At 38.8% G+C, this 19753-nt stretch overlaps 1 protein-coding gene and 2 pseudogenes across 2 annotated transcripts in view; 1 reads left to right on the forward strand and 2 right to left on the reverse strand.

The window, feature by feature from the left end:
* DIPK1A (divergent protein kinase domain 1A) overlaps positions 1–19753 on the forward strand; it is a 108720-nt gene that overhangs the window by 2940 nt on the left and 86027 nt on the right. The window lies entirely within an intron of this gene.
* On the reverse strand, positions 705–1075 carry LOC113254405 (40S ribosomal protein S25-like; annotated as a pseudogene).
* On the reverse strand, positions 18446–19318 carry LOC123000976 (F-actin-capping protein subunit alpha-2-like; annotated as a pseudogene).

Below are 19753 nucleotides of genomic sequence, written 5' to 3' on the forward strand. Positions count from 1 at the left end.
TCCTTCTGACTAAAGTGGGGGTTTTTTGGATTTTAAAAAAATTTTTTAATTCTAGTATAGTTAACATACAGTGTTTTATTAGTTTCAGGTGTACAATATAGTGATACAACAATTCCATACATCATGATAAGTGTACTCTTAATCCCTATCACCTATTTTACCCATCCCCCCACCTGCCTCCTCTCTGGTAACCATCAGTTTGTTCTCTATAGTCCTGAGTCTGGTTTTTGGATGGTCTCTTTTTTCTTTTGTTCATTTGTTTTGTTTCTTAAATTCCACATATGGAATTTGTTTTTCTCTGACCAACTTATTTCACTTAGTGTTATACTCTCTAGTTGGTTGCAACAACATCTATGTTGTTGCAAATGGCAAGATGTCATCCTTTTTATGGCTGACTAATACTCCATTTTATCTGTCTATCTATCTATCTATCTATCTATCTATCTATCTATCTATCTATCTATCTATACCACTTCTTTATCCATTCATCTATCGATGGACGGATGGGCTTCTTCCATATTTTAGCTATTGTAAATAATGTTGCAGTATACATGAGGGTGTGCGTATCTTTTTGAATTAGTGTTTTCATATTCTTTGGATAAATTACCCAGGAGTGAAATTACTAAATGATAGAGTTATTCTACTTTTAATTTTTTTATTTAATAAAGTTTTATTTTTCAAAATGTAAATTTGGTGGGATCTGTTCATGCATCTTCACCAGCAGCTGGGGCATCTCCACCCTTGGTATTTTTTTGTGTAAATTACTTGAGGTCTGTGCTTTGAAACCAGTTTAATAAGTCCTTTACTAAGGAGCTCCTGAAGGGCTGCCCTGGCTAGGAACCGCAAATCTTCAGTCTCTCAGAGACAACAGGGGGGTTATAAGCTTTTAGCCGAGAACTTCCTTACAGAGTTTGTCATATGTCACTTTGTCAAACAAGACCAGGTTATTGAGCTTGCGCTGAACTTTGCCCTTGGATCACTTCTTTTTCGTCTTACCCGCAGGTTTGTTCACTGGGTCTTTCTCTTTCTTGGTTGACCTTCTGGCATCTTTCTTCTTGTCGTCCTTGGGTGACATCGCAAAGCTCAGAGAACAGCAGCCACCCCTGCAGCTTCTCTCAAAGACCAAAAGCTATTTTTTTTTTGGAACCTCCATACTGGCTTCCCAGAGTGGATGCACCAGTTTGCATTCCCACCAACAGTGCAAGAGGGTTCCTTTTTCTCTACACCCTTACCAACACTTGTTGCTTGTTGAGTTTTCGATTTTAACCATTCTGACAGATGTGAGGTGATATCACATTGTGGTTTTGAGTTGCATTTTCCTGATGATGACTGACGTTGAGCATCTTTCAATATGTCTGTTGGCCATCTGTATGTCTTCTTTGGAGAATGTCTGTTCAGGTCTTTTGCCCATTTTTAAATTGGATTATTTGTTTTTTGGGTGTTGAGTTTTATAAGTTCTTTATTATTTTGAATACTAACCTTATATCAAATATGTCATTTGCAAATACTTTCTCACATTTAGTAGGTTGCCTTTTAGCTTTGTGGATTGGTTCCTTTGCTTTGCAGAAGTTTTTATTTTGATATAGTCCCAATAGTTTATTTTTGCTTTTGTTTCCCTTGCCTCAGGAGACATATCTAGAAAAATGTTGCTGGAGCCGATGTCAGAGAAATTACTGCCTGTGCTGTCTTCTAGGATTTTTATGGCTTTAGGTCTCACATTTAGGTCCTTAATCTATTTTAAATTTATTTTTGTGTATGGTATAAGAAAGTGGTCCGGTTTCATTCTTTTGCATGTTGGTGTCCACTTTTCCCAGAACCATTTGTTGAAGAGACTGTCTTTTTCCTATTGCCTCCTTTGTCGAAGATTAATTGATCGTATCATCGTGGGTTTATTTCTGAGCTCTGTGTTCTGTTTCCTTGATTTTTGTGTCTATTTTTGTGCCAGTACCATACTGTTTTGATTACTACAGCTTTGTAGTGTATCTTGAAATCTGAGACTGTGATGCTTCCAGTTTTGTTCTTTTTCAAGATTGCTTTGGTTATTCAGGGTTTTTTGTGGCTCCGTACACATTTTAAGATTGTTTGTTCTAGTTCTGTGAAAAATGCTGTTGTTATTTTGTTAGGAATTGTATTAAATCTGTAAATTGCTTTGGGTAGTATGGACATTTTAATAATATTTGTTCTTCCAACCAACTGAAGTATTTTGAAACAAATCTCAGATATCACATCATTCCATCCAAATACCTTATTATGCATTTCTAACAGATAAGTATATTTTTAGACATAATCACAATACAATTATCATACCTAACAAATTTGATAACAATTCATTATTTTTCTCTGCCCTCCTTCTGGATATGCATTACCCTTAAAAGACTGACTAGGTTTGCTATGGAGTGGGCTTACTGTGATGCGAGAGGGTCTCTCGGCCAAAACAAAACAAAAAACTACCCCCTCACCAGCTTGTTCATGCTGGAAAGTGTTCATTTAGGGAAACTAATTCTCATATTGTGTTGGGAGAATGTCTTAGAAAATAAATGGCTGGTTTAAGTAACATTTTCATGTAAATGTATTGTTTTATTTCGAATGAGGATACATCAGTTAACAGGTGTAAAAGATCTTGCTTTGTTTTGGGGATAGGGGGCGGAGTAAAGAGTACAGAAGGAATTGGGATCTCAAAGATGGAGGGGAGAGATGAAGGGCCCAGCAAGAGGAAAGGGAAGTTGCAGAGACCAGCTTTATATAGTTGTAATTTTATTGTTTGTCTTCCACTGGGTGAGGTCAAAAAACAGTTATGTTCTGAAGTGTTCAGGCCTCAGGGCTTGCAAGTTCTTTTCCTCCTACAATTTACAGGAGGAAAAAAAAATTAAGCAGTTGACTTAATTATAAAGGACTTTAAATCCCAGTGTTTTTATTGATCCAGATAACACTGTGGTAATTGATAATACTTCTAGATAACTATAACATTATGCAATTAATGATATATTTTCAGCTATAATATGGATTGAATAGGCATTTATGGGCTAATGTGGGGGCCTAATCACTGTTTATTTATTTATTTTTTAAAAAGATTTTATTTATTTATCCGACAGAGAGAGAGACAGTCAGCGAGAGAGGGAACACAAGCAGGGGGAGTGGGAGAGGAAGAAGCAGGCTCATAACGGAGGAGCCCGATGTGGGGCTCGATCCCATAACGCCGGGATCACGCCCTGAGCTGAAGGCAGAGGTTCAACCACTGTGCCACCCAGGCGCCCCCCTAATCACTGTTTAAAGCTTTGTTTATATAGCAAAAGAGATTCTATGGCTTGTGAAGAAGAACTGTGTGGTATATCCACATAGTAGAATATTATTCAGCAAAAAAGAGGAATGAAGAACTGATATATACAATAACATGGATGAACCTTGAAAATATTAAATACATGAAAGAAGCCAGCCCTAAAACACCACGTATTATATAGTTCCATTTATGTGAAATGTCCAGAAAAGGCAAATCTATAAAGACAGAAAATGGATTAGTTGTTGCCTCGGGCTGGGAGGGTTGGGGGAAATGGGTATGAGGTTTATTTTGGGGGTAATGGAAATGTTCTAAAACTGAGACTGGTGATGGTTGCACTCTACGAATATACTAAGAACCATCGAATTGTATACTTTAAATGAATAAAATGTATGGTTTGTGAATCATCTCAATAAAGCTGTGAAAAAACAAAGAAAAGAAAAGGAACTGAGTTTATCTCATTGATGTGGTCCTTTTCTCTGCCTCTTGTTGCTGATTGCACCAGTGCCAGCTTTTTGATGCAGGGAGTACCTCTTCCAGAGAAGCCCTGCAGATGTACTGTTTGTCTGTGGGGCCTCTCTGTCGGCCAGGAGCGTTTGCGACCTGCAGACATTTAGCAGAGCAACAAGCTTCCCATGGCAAGGCATCATTCTCAGAGCATACCAGCTTAGAGTTCCGTGCTTTCCAGCCAGTTTGTTGAAACCTTACCTGAGAAATAGTACTTCCTGGGCTGGCTAACTGTTGTGGCACATTGAACAGAGTAGAGTCCTGCATCAGAGGTCGGAAACTGTGGGTGTATTAACCAGTTCAGACCATTTTCAGGCAGTGTTTATCTTCCACACACCATTATGATGATACTACTTGTGGCCTGCGGGGTGTAGCGACTCAGAATGACGTCTGCATCTATCTGTTTTTAGCAGTGTGTTTTCTACAAATTAGGATCTACTTTGTTTAGGGTTTACTCAAGTCTGAGTGGGACTGATAACACAGCCCTATAATTCCTTCGTTTTAGTTTAGAATACCTTCTTCCTTCTCACTATCATTAAGTCCTGGAAGAATGAAAGTGAAGACAATTTAGAGCAATTCTCTATATTTAGATGATACACATTTTCCATTCTAGTCATTCTGTCTGCATGCCCTATTGCATTGAAAAACCTGCTGCAATTCTAATGGAATTTGAAGTTTGAGATATGTGGGTACTTCTAAAGGTTTTTAAACCCTTTAGATTGCAAAAGTTATCTATTTCTTGAGGCATCTTCTTAAAAATGACTAACGGTTTATGTGTTCAGTAGGGCTGTCATGAAGGAAGGGATAGCTAGCATGTTCTAATTAGGGTGTGGGTACTTGTTTAACATTTCTGAGACCAGGCTCTTTGGCTTATATTAGTACTGTTTTTCAAACATGACTGCTGTAGATGGTTTTGTTATGACTTAGTGTGGCTATTTTGTGGGATTTAGTGCCAGATGGGCTTACTGATCTAGATTAACTGGTAGTAAGTGATGATGTTGACAAGTACGGTACTAAGAGTATTATGGCTTCTTGCCCATTTTCAGCCTCCAGGTTTATTTTCGATCTAAAGATAATTAGAGCAGGTGGTGGTTCCCTGTTCCCCAAAGGCTAGAGGTGGTGTGCTTCTCATCGTGTTTGTCAGACCTGCTGTTCGGAGCTAAATTTTTGCCTTTGCCTGAAACTAAATCTCTAAAACTATGATTAGCTTCCTAAGACCGGTCAGTATATTGAGAGCATATGCATCCCATAATACCTTAAATTCAAGCATAAAATTATAATGTAGCCATTTATATTACTATTAATTGCTTTTTACCTCTGTTAGAAACTCAAAGGAACGATTAATTCTGAGACAGACTGCATCCTCACCACACTTCCGGGTTGTAGCAGCCAGTAACAGTGTTGGTTTCTTCATCATCATCTTTCCAGTGCCGCCCGGTTTTTCATTTTGATGGATTATAGAGTTGTTTTGTATTCTCTGTAGAAGCTTGCTCTTTCTTTCTTTCTCTCCCTTTCTTTCTTTCTTTCTTTCTTTCTTTCTTTCTTTCTTTCTTTCTTTCTTTCTTTCTCTTCCTTCCTAGCTTGCTTCCTTCCTTCCTTCCTTCCTTCCTTCCTTTTGCAGTTAGGTATATTTTCATTTTTTTTTAAAGATTTACTTGTTTATTTATTTATTAGAGAGAGAGCAAGCGTGCGTGCAGTGAGAGGGGGTGCAGAGGGAGAGGGAGAGAGAGTCCCAAGCAGACTCTGTGCTGAGTGTAGAGCCCGACATGGGGCTGGATCTCATGACCCTGAGATCATGGCCTATAGCTGAAACCAAGAGTCAGGTGCTCAATGGAGTGCTACCCAAGTGCCCCAGTGTTTTAATTTCTTTTAAGTTGCTTTACAACAGTACTGTACCGGGGCGCCTGGGTGGCGCAGTTGTTAAGTGTCTGCCTTCGGCCCAGGGCGTGATCCCAGAGTCCTGGGATCAAGCCCCACATCAGGCTTCTCCACTGGGAGCCTGCTTCTTCCTCTCCTACTCCCCCTGCTTGTGTTCCCTCTCTCGCTGGCTGTCTCTCTCTGTCAAATAAATAAATAAAATCTTAAAAAAAAAAAAACAGTACTGTACCATTCTGTTAAATACTGTTGAAAAGCTAAATATCTCACATTTTAAACATATTTCTAGACATTCAAATATTTTGTGAATAATTTTTAAAAAAATTTAATCTACAAAGTATATTAATTTAGAAAAACTAAGATATTGTAATGTGAACATATTTGGAAAAAACCCCAAAATATTAGTGGGTGAATTTTTCTTTAGGTAAGTAATTCTTGGGGCTCCTGGGTGGCACAGTTGTTAAGCGTCTGCCTTCGGCTCAGGGCGTGATCCCGGCATTCTGGGATCGAGCCCCATATCAGGCTCTTCTGCTGGGTGCCTGCTTCTTCCTCTCCCATTCCCCCTGCTTGTGTTCCCTCTCTCACTGGCTGTCTCTGTCTCTGTCAAATAAATAAATAAAATCTTTAGAAAAAAAAAGAAGTAATTCTTTTTGGGGGGGAGTTGACTGAATATTTCATGAAATTAAATAGTTATCTTTTTTAGATGTGATCCTGGAATCATGGTGATTTTTTTTCTTTTGTTTTGTTTTTTTATTGTGACTCCAAACATACAACGTAAAATTCATGATCTTAACATTTTCAAGTCTATGGTACATTAGTGTTAATATATGCACATTGTTGGGTTGCCTGGGTGGCTCAGTCGGTTAAGCGTCTGCCTTTGGCTCAGGTCATGATCCCAGGGTCCTGGGACTGAGCCCCACATCGGGCTCCCTGCTCAGCAGGGAGTCTGCTTGTCCCACTCCTCCCCAGCTCGTGCTCTCTGTTGCTATCTCTGTCTCTCTCTCGAAGAAATTAAAAAAAAATCTTTAATATATATATGTATGCACATTGTTGGCAACAGCTCTCTGGAACTTTTTCATCTTGCAAAACTGAAACTCTGTATTTATTAAACAACAGCTCAGCTCCCCATTTCCCCCTCCCTGCCAGCTTGGTAACCACATTCTACTTTCTGTTTCTATGAGTTTGACTTCTTTAGATACCTCATATAAGTAGAATCATGCAGTTTTTGTTTTTTTGTGACTGACTTACTTCACTTAGCGTAATGCCCTCAAGATTCATCCATCTTGTACCATATGACAAGATTTCCTTCTTTCTGAAGGCTGAATAGTATTCTACTGTATGTGGATACCATACTTTCTTTATCCATTCATCCATCACTGGACATTTAGGTTGCTTCCACCTCTTGGCTGTTGTGGCTAATGCTGCAGTGAACATGGGAATCCTAATATCTCTTTGAGATCCTGCTTGCAATGATTTTGGATATATACCCAAAAGCGAGATTGCTAAGTCATTGGGTAATTCTATTTTTAATTTTTTGAGGAGATGCCATACTGTTTTACCATTTACATGCCCTCCAGCAGGGCACAAGGGCTCTATCTCCTTGCCAGCACTTGTTCTTTTCTGGGTTTTTTGTTTGTTTGTTTGTTTGTTTTTTGATAGTGGCCATACTAATAGGTGTGAGGTGGTATCTCACTGTGTGTGTATTTTTTTTTTAAGATTTTATTTATTTGAGAGAGAGAGGGAGGGAGAGCACAGGAGAAGCAGATTCTCTGCTGAGTAGAGAGCTACCCCAGGACCCTGAGGTTATGACCTGAGCTGAAGACAGATGCTTAACCAACTGAGGCCACCCAGGCGCCCCGCTCACTGTGGTTTTGATTTGTATTTCCCTGATGATGAGTGATGTTGAACATCTTTTTATGTGTTTTTTGGCCATTTTCTTGTCTTCTTTGGAAAACATTCCTTCTTGATTGTTGTTTCAGATTGATGTTTTTTCAATAGGGTTATGGGTTATTATAAACAGAGTTCCCCTTTCTGTCCTAAGAACTGGGTAATCATGTTTGAGGATATTCTTGCAAGAGAGATTTATAACATCCTTCTGAATTAATTACCGCACCCATTTCAGACATGCATGGTGTCAGAGTCACAGACTTATAGATCCTAGAGCTGGCACCACAAGTTTTACTGCCTGACCCCTATTGCTTGAAAAGTAGAGCTTCTAGTTTATATTAAATTTAAAATCTTGATCAACATGCCAACCTCTGTACCATTGATTAGATCTAGCTTTTGAATAAAAAGTGATAAAGGACTTTTTTGAGATAAAGGGGAAATTTGAAAATGGATTACATCGGATGGTATAATTGTATTATTGTTGAGTTATTTAGTAGAGTCTCATTATTTAAACGGTATAAACTGAAATGTTTTGGGTAAAAAAATGCCACAATGTCTATAATTTACTTACAGATAGTTCAGGAAAATTGTTTGTATATCCGTTTATACAGTACAGGGTGTCTTAACTCAGCACTATTGACATTTCGGGCTGGGTAAATTCCTTGTCGTGTGGGGCTCTGTTTGTAGGATGTTTAGCGGCATGCCTGGCCTCTAACCACTAGATACCAGTAACACCCCCCAATAGTGACAATCAGAATGTCTCTAGACATTGCCAAATGTTCTCTGGGAGACACAGTTGTTCCTAGTTGAGGACCACCGATACAGAGAAGAGGGAAGTAAGAGAGGTAGAGATATTTATGTATGTTTAGAGAGAATGAGCAAGCAAGCAAGCAAATAGAGGACAATGTCAGCTATTGATGAATATAGGTATAAGGGTATTTTTTAATACTATTCTTTTAAATTCTCTACAGATTTAAAGATTTTCAAAATAAAAGTTTGGGGAAAAATAAATTAGACTGGATTTCATAATGACTGAGTATTATTGGAAAATGTGTGAATTCTGTCCAAAGTTACATTAAGGGTCAAGAAAATGAGATTTGATAGAGCACATCTGAAGTCAGTAATTAATGAAAGTGTGTTAGTTTTCCAGTAGTCCTGGAACACATTACCACAAATTTAGCAGCTTACACCAACACCCATTTGTGCCCTTATCTCACAGTTCTGTAGGTTAGAAGTCTGGGCACAATTTGGCCTGGCTCGTTCTCTGTCCCAGGTTTCAAAGGTTGAAAATCAAAGTGTCACTGGGGTTGAGTTTCTTTCTGGAGCTCTGGGGATGAATTGGCTTCTGGGCTCTTTCAGGTTGCTGCCAGAACTCAGTTCCATACTGTTGTAGGACTGAGGTGTCCATTTCCTTGCTGGCTGCTGGCTGGGGTTTTTCTCAGCTTCTAGGGGCCGCCTGCACTCTTTGGTCTGTGGCTCCCTTTCTCCATCGTCAAAGCCTGCAAGAGTGGTAGAGCCTCTGCATGCTTCACATCTCTCTGATTTCCTCTCTGCCCCATGCTCTGGCTCTTCTCCCTTTCTCTTCTGCTTTTAAGGGCTCGTGCGATTACATTGGGTACACCCAGATAACCCAGGATATTTACTTTAAAGTCAGTTGATTAGTAACCTTAGTTCCAGCCGCAAAGTCCCTTTATTGCAGTACCTAGGTTAGTGTTTGATTCAATAACCAGGGGGTGGGAATCTTGGGAGACATCTTTAGAATTCTGCCTACCACAAAAAGAATACAACTGAATTCTGACAATTAAAAAAGTCAATTATTTCCTAAAATATTTTATTTGTGTCTTTCCCATTACTATTAGGTTTAAAGATGTTGTCATAGAATAGATTTTATAAGAGAGTTATATTTTTTTAAGTTTATATATTTTTTTAGTAATCTCTACACCCAACGTGGGACTTGAACTCCTGACACCAAGGTCACGAGTTGCATACTCCTCTGACTGAGCCAGCCAGGCATCCCGAGAGATTTGTATTTATCACTCCAACAATTACTATGGGAGGAATCATGGATATTCATTTAGAAGAAAATGCAAATTGCTGCTGAACGTCACATGCAAGAATATTTGTTTTTACAACAGATCCTATTCTTAAAACTTTTGTACCCTTATACAATGAAAGTAAGAGCACAAAAATTTCACTTCATGAACTCTAAGAAAACTTTCTTAAAGTGTAACTTACTTCTCTTTATTACTATAATTAATTAGAATTGTTCTTTACCCGTTAAAGAAGACAACGCTTGGTTTTGTTTTTAATGGGCCAGCTGACAATATTTTAGGCACACCTGATCCAGTAGAACTAAATTTGTCCCCAGAGAAGACAGGGCCTGTTTATTACCCTCATCTTGTCCTTTTGTCCTGAGTGTATACTCAGGTTGTGCACCGTGTTACACATGTGTTTACATGTATTCAAAACTATTCTGTAACCACTCTAAGACACTGAGCTCTGGGAGCACACATTCCTGTCTCTCTTGCGTTCCTCTTCTTTATTCTCACCCACCACCATCTTATTCCCGTCTTCATAATTGAGGCCTTTGCCACTCCCGTGCCTTCCAGTCCGCCAGCCCCCTCTGGCTTCCCTCCCTTCCCTATTCAGTCCGGATGCCATGACCTGTCATTTCAGCTGCTCTTCCTTGGCTCATTTACCACCTCCTTGTTGCCCTGACCTTCTTTCATTCTTTCCTGGTACTCCTGCCCTTTCCTTTAGTCTCTTCAGTCCTTTGCTCCCTGCTTTCCCCAGCACTCGAACCTTCTTCGGCTTCTCATTTTGTGCAGTCCCGATGGATAACTGCAGCTTTTCACATGGCTTCCACTACAACCCAAATATTAATGAGTCTCTAGTGTTGTATCACCAGCCTGAACCTCTCCCCCAGAACTTTAGATTTGCACTTCCAGCTGCTTGATATCTACTTTTAGATGGCACTTCATATTTTGTAAACATTTTTAATTTAAATTCATTTAATTAACATATAATGTATTATTGGTTTCAGAGGTACAGGCCTGTGATTCATCAGTCTTATATAACACCCAGTGCTCATTACATCACATGCTCCCAGTTACCCCATCCTCCCACCCCCTCCCCTACAGCAACCCTCAGTTTGTTTCCTATGATTAGGACTCTCTTATGGGACACTTCATATTTAACATGTCCTAACCTAAACTCCACCCCCCTCGAAACTTGCTTCTTTCCCTGTTTCAGCTAGTGATACTCTCCAGTTACTCAAGAGCATTTCCCTGATGATTAGTAATGTTGAGTACCTTTTCACGTACCCATTGGCCATCTGTCTCCTTCTGGTACCGTGATTCTCTCCTTCTGTCTCAATAGCCTTCAGAATGGACTTCCTGCCTCATTTACCCTTTTTAGCTCCATCTTCCGCGTTGCTTCTAGAGTAACCTACCCCCAAATGCACATCTGACCTAGTCTCCCTCCCTGCTAGTGAAATCCTTTAGTGGCTTTCCCACCATCTTCAGGAGACCAAGCAGAGTTCTGAGCATGGCCCTTCCTTTCTGATCCCTTCCTTTCTTGCTCTTTCATTCCTGCCACCACCACCTCATGCACTGTTTGCCCTAGCAATCCTGAAAAACTTCCAGTTTACCAACAAACCATGCTCATGTGTCAGCCTGTCTACCCTCTCCCACCTTTTCTCCTTTGCCCTAGAATGCCCTTCTCCCATTTCCCTGCATTCCTCTCTACCTGGTTTAGTCTCAATTTTCTACTTGTCCTTCAGGTTTCAACTCCAAGAGGAAGTGACCCTTTAGCACTCCCTCCTTAATACCCCACATACTATTAGTGTGCCACTTCCGTGCCCCGGACTGTGTGCATGAGAGCCGGCACATACTTCTCTTACAGCGTTTATGATACTAGTTGTCATCAGTGGTTTTCATAGCTTGTTTCCACCCCAGACTGGGATTTCCTTGGGAGCCAAGGTGTCAGTTGCCCTTTTCCATCCTCTGTGCCTAGCCCTAGCCCGGAGCAGATATTCAGTAAATGTTTGTTGAATGAATGAATCAGCATTAACACTGGTAGAGACAGAGTTTTATGGGGCTGTTTAGATTAATTTTAAAAGGATTTATTTTATACTTTTAATGAAGTTTTTACTTATGTGTTTATTTTGGATTTTATTTGTTTGAGAGAGAGAGCGAGAGGGAGAAAGCATGAGTGGAGGTGGGGAGGAGGAGGGAGGGGCAGAGGAAGAAGAAGCAGCAGATTCCCTGAAGAGCAGGGAGCCCGATGTGGGGCTTCATCCCAGGACCCTGAGATCATGACCTGAGCCCAAGGTACACGCTTAACTGACTGAGCCACCCAGGCACCCCTGATTTATTTATTTTAGGAAGAGAGAGCGAGTGTGCCTAAGGGGGGGAAGTCAGAGGGAGAGGGAAAGAAGCAGAGGCCACAAGCCATATGGGGTGGATCTCATGACCCCAAGATCATGACCTGAGCTGAAATCTGGAGTCGGGCACTTAACTGACTGAGCCACCCACGTGACCCTAGATTAATTCTTTATACAGAAGAACACATGTATACAATACGTAAAATAGCATAGATGAGCTTATAATGCAAATGGTAAGTCTCCCTGTCTACTTCTTTGTATCCCCAGCTTTACTCCTGAAAGGTAGCCTCTTTGAACCTCCTATCTTTTGGGATTTCCTGGTGGCTACATCTCTAACTTCTAGATCTCTGTGTCTAAAAACTCTATATATCCTAACAGGTGCTTTGTTCTCATATACTTTTTTATATCTTAAAATGTTTATTTTTGTCAGAATAGCTAGTGATTTTCTGTTTCTGGTTTACTATAAGTGTTCCCTCTCCATAAAAAATTCATTCAGAATTATTCTGATACACTTTTAATGTCTATTTTTATGTAAGTCACAATATATATGTAATAGATTAATAAAGTCATAAATTTATATGGAACATAAATAAGTAAATATACAAATGTCAGGGATTTGGACTCTAAGTTATTTCCCTGAGAGGGTTGTACAATCAAAAAGATTTGGGGTACTGCTCCAAATAATAGACTTTTATCTGGTTTTTTTTTTTTTTTTGATTGATCAGCTTTAGGTATTATCTATTGACTTTCCACTTAAAAAATGAATGTTTAGCTTTCTAACACTACAGTCATCTCATTCTCTCTTCCAGTGTTTGATATAGTAGTTATATTATTCATTTTACTTCCTCTGCTGCTTGACTTAGTAACTTTAGATAATGACAACTCTATTTCTCATTTCATCCACTTATGACAGTTTTGTCGACCCTGCATTTTTAAAAAGGGGCATTAGAACATGTACTTCTTTTTCCATCTGTTTTTCTCACTTTCTGTCAGCGACACTTATTTTACATGGTCAAGGTTGATAACTTTCATATTTTGTCCTGTTACCAAGGACAACCAAGTCTCCATATAAGTTGAATCTAAAAGATGAAAACTATAAATAGTATCATACTGTTATGACCTGTTAATTTTTCCAGAAAGGAGTTTCCCTTATGAACCTGAGACCCATTGACTGCAACATGAAGTTACTTTCTCCTTGTCAGGAAAGCAGGTAGAATTAACAGACAAGGACAAATGCCTCTTGTTATTAAGCAGATTACTGCAAGGATTTGTCCTTTTCCAGAAGCTGCATCATATTTCTGCCAGTAGGGAAGAGAACATGTGATGTTTGCACGTTCTCTATAAAAAGTTCCTTTTTGCTTAGAAATCATGCTTGTTTGCTTTTTAATATTCTGATTAAAGAATGAAAATTCAAAGTCCAGCCTTTGGGATCTGTAATGAAGTAACAAGAGTTATAATTTGTGATTACCATAGGCCACAGTTTCTTCCCTGAGCAGTCAATATACCTTATTTTCCTGGATGGTTACCTGCTCAGCTGTAGGGAGCAGACATTTCTTCTGACATCTCCCAAACCCAAGTGAGCTGAGCTAGCTCTGGAGTGCTGGACTGTTTGAGTAATGAAAACAACTGTCATCTTTAGGGAGAGTAGTACAGATAGGAACTGGCTATCATTTCATGCCACATTTATAGAAAATAAGAGTGAAACCCTTTTGGCCAGTCTTTCTTGTAGGATCCTGAAATTTATGTCTTGCAGCCAAAGTATCAAAGTTAGTTCTGGCCTAAGATGAAGGGCATCTCTATTTATAGTATCCCCTAAAATATGATTCTATAAATATTTAGTGCAGAGCCAATTTGTGTGCTGGGATTAGTTTCTTCTCTCTAGGGCGGGGGTAATGAACCCTGGACTCTCAAGGTTCTGTGATCAGTAACAACCAGATCCTCTTTTCTCCTACTCCATTAATTCCTTATAATCGGGGTACATATAAGCTTGCTTCATATTTGAAATGTAGATTTTTGTGCCCTTTTCCCCCAGGGGGTTTCTCATTACCTTTCTTCATATTATTATTCTTTTTCTTTTTCTTCCTCCTCCTCCTCTCCTCCTCCTCTTCTTCCTCCTCTTCCTCTTCCCCCCGCTCCTCCTCCTCCTCCTCCTCCTCCTCCTCCTTCGAGCGTAATATGTCTTTGTCATGGCCTCACTTCTTCTCTCCTCTCAGTTATATTTTCTATTCTGTGGAATCCCCCTTTGTACCCAAATGCTTTTCTAGACTACTGCACAGCTGTCTTCCAAGGATCTCCATCCACTCTTCTCCTGGGTTGGAATCACTGTTCCCAGGATCCTGTGTCTCCCACAGGATCCACTTCCACTGTCTTGATTTAGTCCATCATTTTCCTGGAGTGTATCCTGAAGTGAGTTCTTTAGAAAGGCTATGTGGGAAATAAACTTTCTGAGTCATGTCTAAAACTGTCTATGTTGTACTTTCATACCAATCTGTAGTTGAGCTAGGTGTAGCATTCGAGGCTGAAAATAATTTCCTTTAGAAAATGTGAAGACGTGGCTCCATTGTCTTCTAACATCCTCTATTGCTTGACAAGAAGCAATTTGTCAGTCCTTTCTGGGTGACCTGTGTTCCCTATTCAGTGTCTCCTTTATATACTTGTTTAGGAATTCTATGAGAAGATGTATAGATGTGGGTCTTTTATCAGTTAGTTGTATTGACCACTCACTAAGCCCTTTCAATCTTAAGACTTGGGTCTTTCTTCAGCTCTGGGGAATTCTGTTATTTCTTAAATAGTTTTCCCCTCTCTTTTTTTCTGTTCTTGGATTGACTTTTTATGTCTCTTATGGTCTCTCTATTATTTCCATATTTTTATCCATATGCTCTCATTCTGTGCTTCTCAGTTTTGTTTTCCAGATCATCTGTTGATTTACTTTCCTTTTCTAATCACTCTTTAAATTCTAAGAAAAATTTAAAGAGTTCTTGCAAGTTCTTTGTTCCTTTTTTGTGGTTTCCTATTCCTATTTTATATGGGTGCAATACCCTCTTGAATCTTTTGATTATAGTTGTTGTTGTTGTTGTTTTTTAATGTTGTCTTATGTCGCTTAATTGTATTTGTTCTCCTCAGGGTTCTTTTTTCTATGTTTTTCTTAGTTGTTTCTCATGCTGCTTTTTTCCCCATGTGCCTGGTAATCCCTGGTTGTCTGTTCATATTTTAGAAAGAAGGACCGAGGAACTGGTATGGATTTTCTATGCCATTTTAAAAGTTGGTCTCTTTTCCCCCTAGACTTATCACCTATGTGGATGGCTGACTGAGCCCTCTGTGTAGAGCGAGATGCCTTGGCTGGCCTGCTTGCTCTAGGCCTGTGCTCGGACTCTGCCTTTGTGCTAGAGGAGTGCTCTACTGTGGGCAGGTTGTACTCCCACTAGATGGCTTGGCTTTCCCCAGGTCATTTGTTCTTTCAGCTCTCTGGCTTTTGGACGGAGGGTTAATGCCAGGCCACCTGTGATCTGTGTGGGGGTGGGGGAAGCAGATGGGGATGCCAACCAGCACAGTTCCAAGTACAGACCTTCAATTATTCCCACTGTCTTCAGCCCCCCCTTTTCCCTTCTCTCCTCCCTTGTACCTGCTGGACTGGAGCCCAGAGCCATCAGGTGTCCCTGGGCGGATTGGCTGTCTAGATTCCTTTTAGCATTCCAACAAGCATTTTGGCTTCCAGCTCCTCTTAGCTTGCCTTGTGGCTGTGGCTTTCTCTGCCTGTCTCATCCATCAACACAATTCTGTCTGCTTTTTGAATTCTAGAAATTTGTTGTATCCTTCATCCACTGGTGAACCCCTTAACTTCTCTTTCCTTTTGCTATTATAGGTTTATTGCATCTTTTGCCTCCCTTATTTGAGTGTGGTTTCGTAAGCTATAGGTAGTAAACACACATCCTCAACCTACCATCTTGAAATTAAAGTCCCGATATGAATTTTAAACTATATCTCTTATGAATATTTACCTAACCTGTTTATTTCATGGCTGCAGTATCTATTTGAGCATTGCGTAATTTATAAATTATTTCAGTAAAGTAAAGCAAGAGAATTAGAGTAAATAATTTCAAAGGGGTAAAGATCTAATGGCACAATTTTTCAGAAAATCTTGTATAATAGCAATAGTTTATTTTAGTAAAAAAAGAGAGAAAACTGCTCAGTTAAAGATTAGAGTCTTAAAATTAACGTCAGTTTTGTGCCTGGTTTCTATAGGCTATTGTCAACAAGTATATTACCTGCTCTGTATCAGGTAAGCGCTGAACTTGGAGCAGTGACTTGAGAGATCTCTGCTCTCGTAGAATTCACATGTTGCTTTGGGGAGTTTTGGGAGTTGTTTTGGTACCGATGGATAGGTAATAAATGAACTTTAAAAATAAGCAACAAAAACATTGGGCAGCTATGTGCACAATGCAAATAATTAAAATAGGTGACCTGCTAATGAGTGTCAGGACATCTATTTGGCCAGCTGGTTGGCGAACCGCGAGGGGATGACTAAAGAGCAGGGGACAGCCAGGCAAAAACTGGGATCTTGGCATTACCATCAGATAACATATCCTTTCCACCTTACTCAGTGCTTCCTACCCTTTGGTTTTAATTGTACTTCTGTCCTATAAAGATTTTTATATTAATGTAATGAATTGCTTAAACATTTCATAGCTTTTAAATAGCACTTGGGTGAAATAAAAGACTCATGAGATAATTTATTCCCTTAGGACAGAGGAGGGATAAACAAGCCTTTTTATCCTGTGATAGCAGAGTGGTTTGGTAAATTTAAAGGCCTTAATTATTATGCTTTAAGCAACAACTTAATTTGCTTCAGTCTGATTCTCAGCTTTTAAGTGGGGCTCTTCCTTTGATATATCATGTTGCTATTTTGGTGCTTGTCATTTTGTTCGTGCAGTTTCTCTCATCAAGAAGCATTTACTGCTCACTTCCATGGAATCCCTGTGCTGGTGTGGATCCTGTGGGCTGCAGATGCACATTTACTTGTATCTTTAAATTAGGTACACTTTTCAAGGAGTATGGGGCATAGTTAAGGAGCCAATTTGTAGATCTTTAAATTCCCCATGTACTTTTCCTAACATTGTTCTGCCTGAGAATGTGTTTATGATGGAGGTGCTGGGTCTGCTGTTCCCCTTCTCATTCACTGTTGCCCTTCTCACACTATTAAGAAAGAAAGGCATATTGCTGTATCTCAGATCTCACAAAGGTCCCCGGATGTAAAAACACCAGGGCGCCAAAGGGCAAAATTGAAAAGACCGGTGTCAGTGTGAAGGTAGTGGAAGACTGTAAGTGACACCGTCTAACGTAATGCTAGATAAAAGTTCCTTTTGCAATCCAAACAGTTTTCATTTTTTTGCTCTCACAAAACTGAGAGAATAACCTAATTGATTTGTTTGCCGGTTAACTAATGTACTATTAAGTATATTTTTGATGGTATATGACTTATCTTTTTTTTTTAACGTCGTTCAAAAATTTTGAAGAATTGAGAAATCATTGCTCTAACAAGACTTCCATTTTCCTCTTCTCATTTATATGACACGGATTTCTCACCATTTAACTTTATGAAAATTAAAAGTAGCGATAGAATTGGTGCTGATCACTATTTCATCCTGACGATAAGTAATAGTCACTGCGTGGAAATGTGACCTAACTGAAGAAGAAAAACCTCACCCATCTCTTTTTAAATTTTTAACTTTATTTTTTCATGAGTTCAGGATTATATATATTACAATATGGTATGTTACAATACCTTTGTAGCTCTATGATAAAAATAACTCAGGGACATATGGAATTCACGCTAATTTGTGTAACTGTCACAAGAAAAAAAGTGTTAAATGTATTTCTGAAATAAGTATTTTCATTTAATTTCAGAATCTCAAAACAGCATTAGATGTTGGCCTTGTTTTAAAAAAGTTTATTTAAACACTAAGCTAGCTAAGAAACCTTTTGAAAGGTTCAAACACAATTGATACAGAAAATACTTTCCCTCTAATCTCAATTTAGCATAAATGGAAGAGGTGAGGGGGAAAAGTAGACAATTTCTTCAGCAGCATATATGGCTAAATCCATCAACCACCTTAAACTGAAATGTCCATTATTGATCCCATTAAAAAGTGCTGGGCAAATATCAAAGTTACCTACTTCATAAACCAGAAGACAATTTTAGGGTTATGATAAGTAAACTATTTTTGAAACACTTCAAAAACTTTTAACATTAAACTAGAGGAATCATCTCTTAATTGTAAAAAAGAAAGGTGTAAGAGAAAGTAAAAGACATTTAAACTGATTTTCAATCCCCTTTGAACAAAAGAAATGAAAAATAATGGTTAATTAGTTAAGCGTTGTGCTCTAACCAAACTAATTAATTACAGTGATTTTCAATGGCAACAGCCCACCCGACTGGGTAGTTTGACAGTTTTGAATACTTTTGCAGTGATTTTTCTTAAAATGCAGACACTGGATGATCTGGTCATACACTGTTCATCTTATGCATTCTGCATCTCTTTGCCAATCCTGTAGCTAAGGATCTTGTTCTAATCAATCTTAGTGTGTGTAATTGGCAACTGCCAAGGTCAAGCTTTGAAAGTGGTGTCGACGTCATCTGATAATTCTCACTGGTAGCAGTCTGCTACTCATTTTCTGCAGCTTCTACAATCTTTATAAATTCTCTTGCTGTTTGTACTTCATTACACACTGTTAGGGAATCTTGTATATCTTTATGACTCACTAACTGAACATTACTATCTTCATAATAATGAACCTGCATTTTCAAGATGCCAACCACTTGAGTGGTTGAAAAAGTAATTGGAAACTTCCACCCTGACCTCCAATGATTGTTCCAAAAGTTTTTTGCTTGAAACTGATGGCTTTCTCTGCATGCAGTAATGGTTTGCTGTCCATCTATTTCTTCTTCTTTTACTATATGACAATGCAGATCCCATTTGGATAATGTTCTTTTATATACACTCATAGAACAGTTTTTACTGAAGTTCTCCATGTTCCAACTGCATTTTCTGCTTCATATGATCTAGGATCAGTCGCTTCCTTTCTTAAGTGATCAAATTTGAAACAGATTCTGGTTTTGGGATCCAAAAACTTTCCATTTCCCAAGTTGCCATGTTCTGTTATCAGTATCTGATCTTCATAACCTTCAATTTTACTGGAGTAAACTGGTCCAAGTTACTCCGTGCAAATGCATGAGCTACTCCTTCCCTAAGAAGATTATCATTATTAAGTGTTAACTGAACATCATTAAACACCTCATTAAATTCTCCAGGAGGGGCATGAATAATGAATTTTGCTGCTCTATGCACTTTCTCCTCATTAGACAACTGCTCCTCCAGATCCGCCATTTTCCTTTTGGCAACAAACCGGCTGTGGTGACATGGTGGCAGAGGCCACCTGACTTCCCCTCACACCCATCTCTTTTATACAGTTTTCTTTATTATGTTTAAGACTCTTTAAAATCAAAATTTGCAGTATATTTATATTTTAATTGATTGATTAGTAATAATAGTTATAAAGAAAACTCAAACCAGAAGAAATTGTTTTAACACTTGAAGTCTTTAATTACAGAAAATAAAGAGAAATTTATTTTTAACTTATAGACAGATTTTTGTTGAGAAAAAATATAACACTGCCCAGTAAAAGACTTTCAAACATAAAATACATTACATTAGAAATAATTTGTGTTGGAGGAATCACCTTTTCTCAAAGCTTGCTGTATAGCTTCATTACTAGTGGAGGGATAGACACGGATCATTGGAGTAGCATAGGGAACCCAGGAATAGAGC

This window comes from Ursus arctos, unplaced genomic scaffold (assembly GCF_023065955.2).
Source record: "Ursus arctos isolate Adak ecotype North America unplaced genomic scaffold, UrsArc2.0 scaffold_12, whole genome shotgun sequence".
Taxonomy (NCBI): domain Eukaryota; kingdom Metazoa; phylum Chordata; class Mammalia; order Carnivora; family Ursidae; genus Ursus; species Ursus arctos.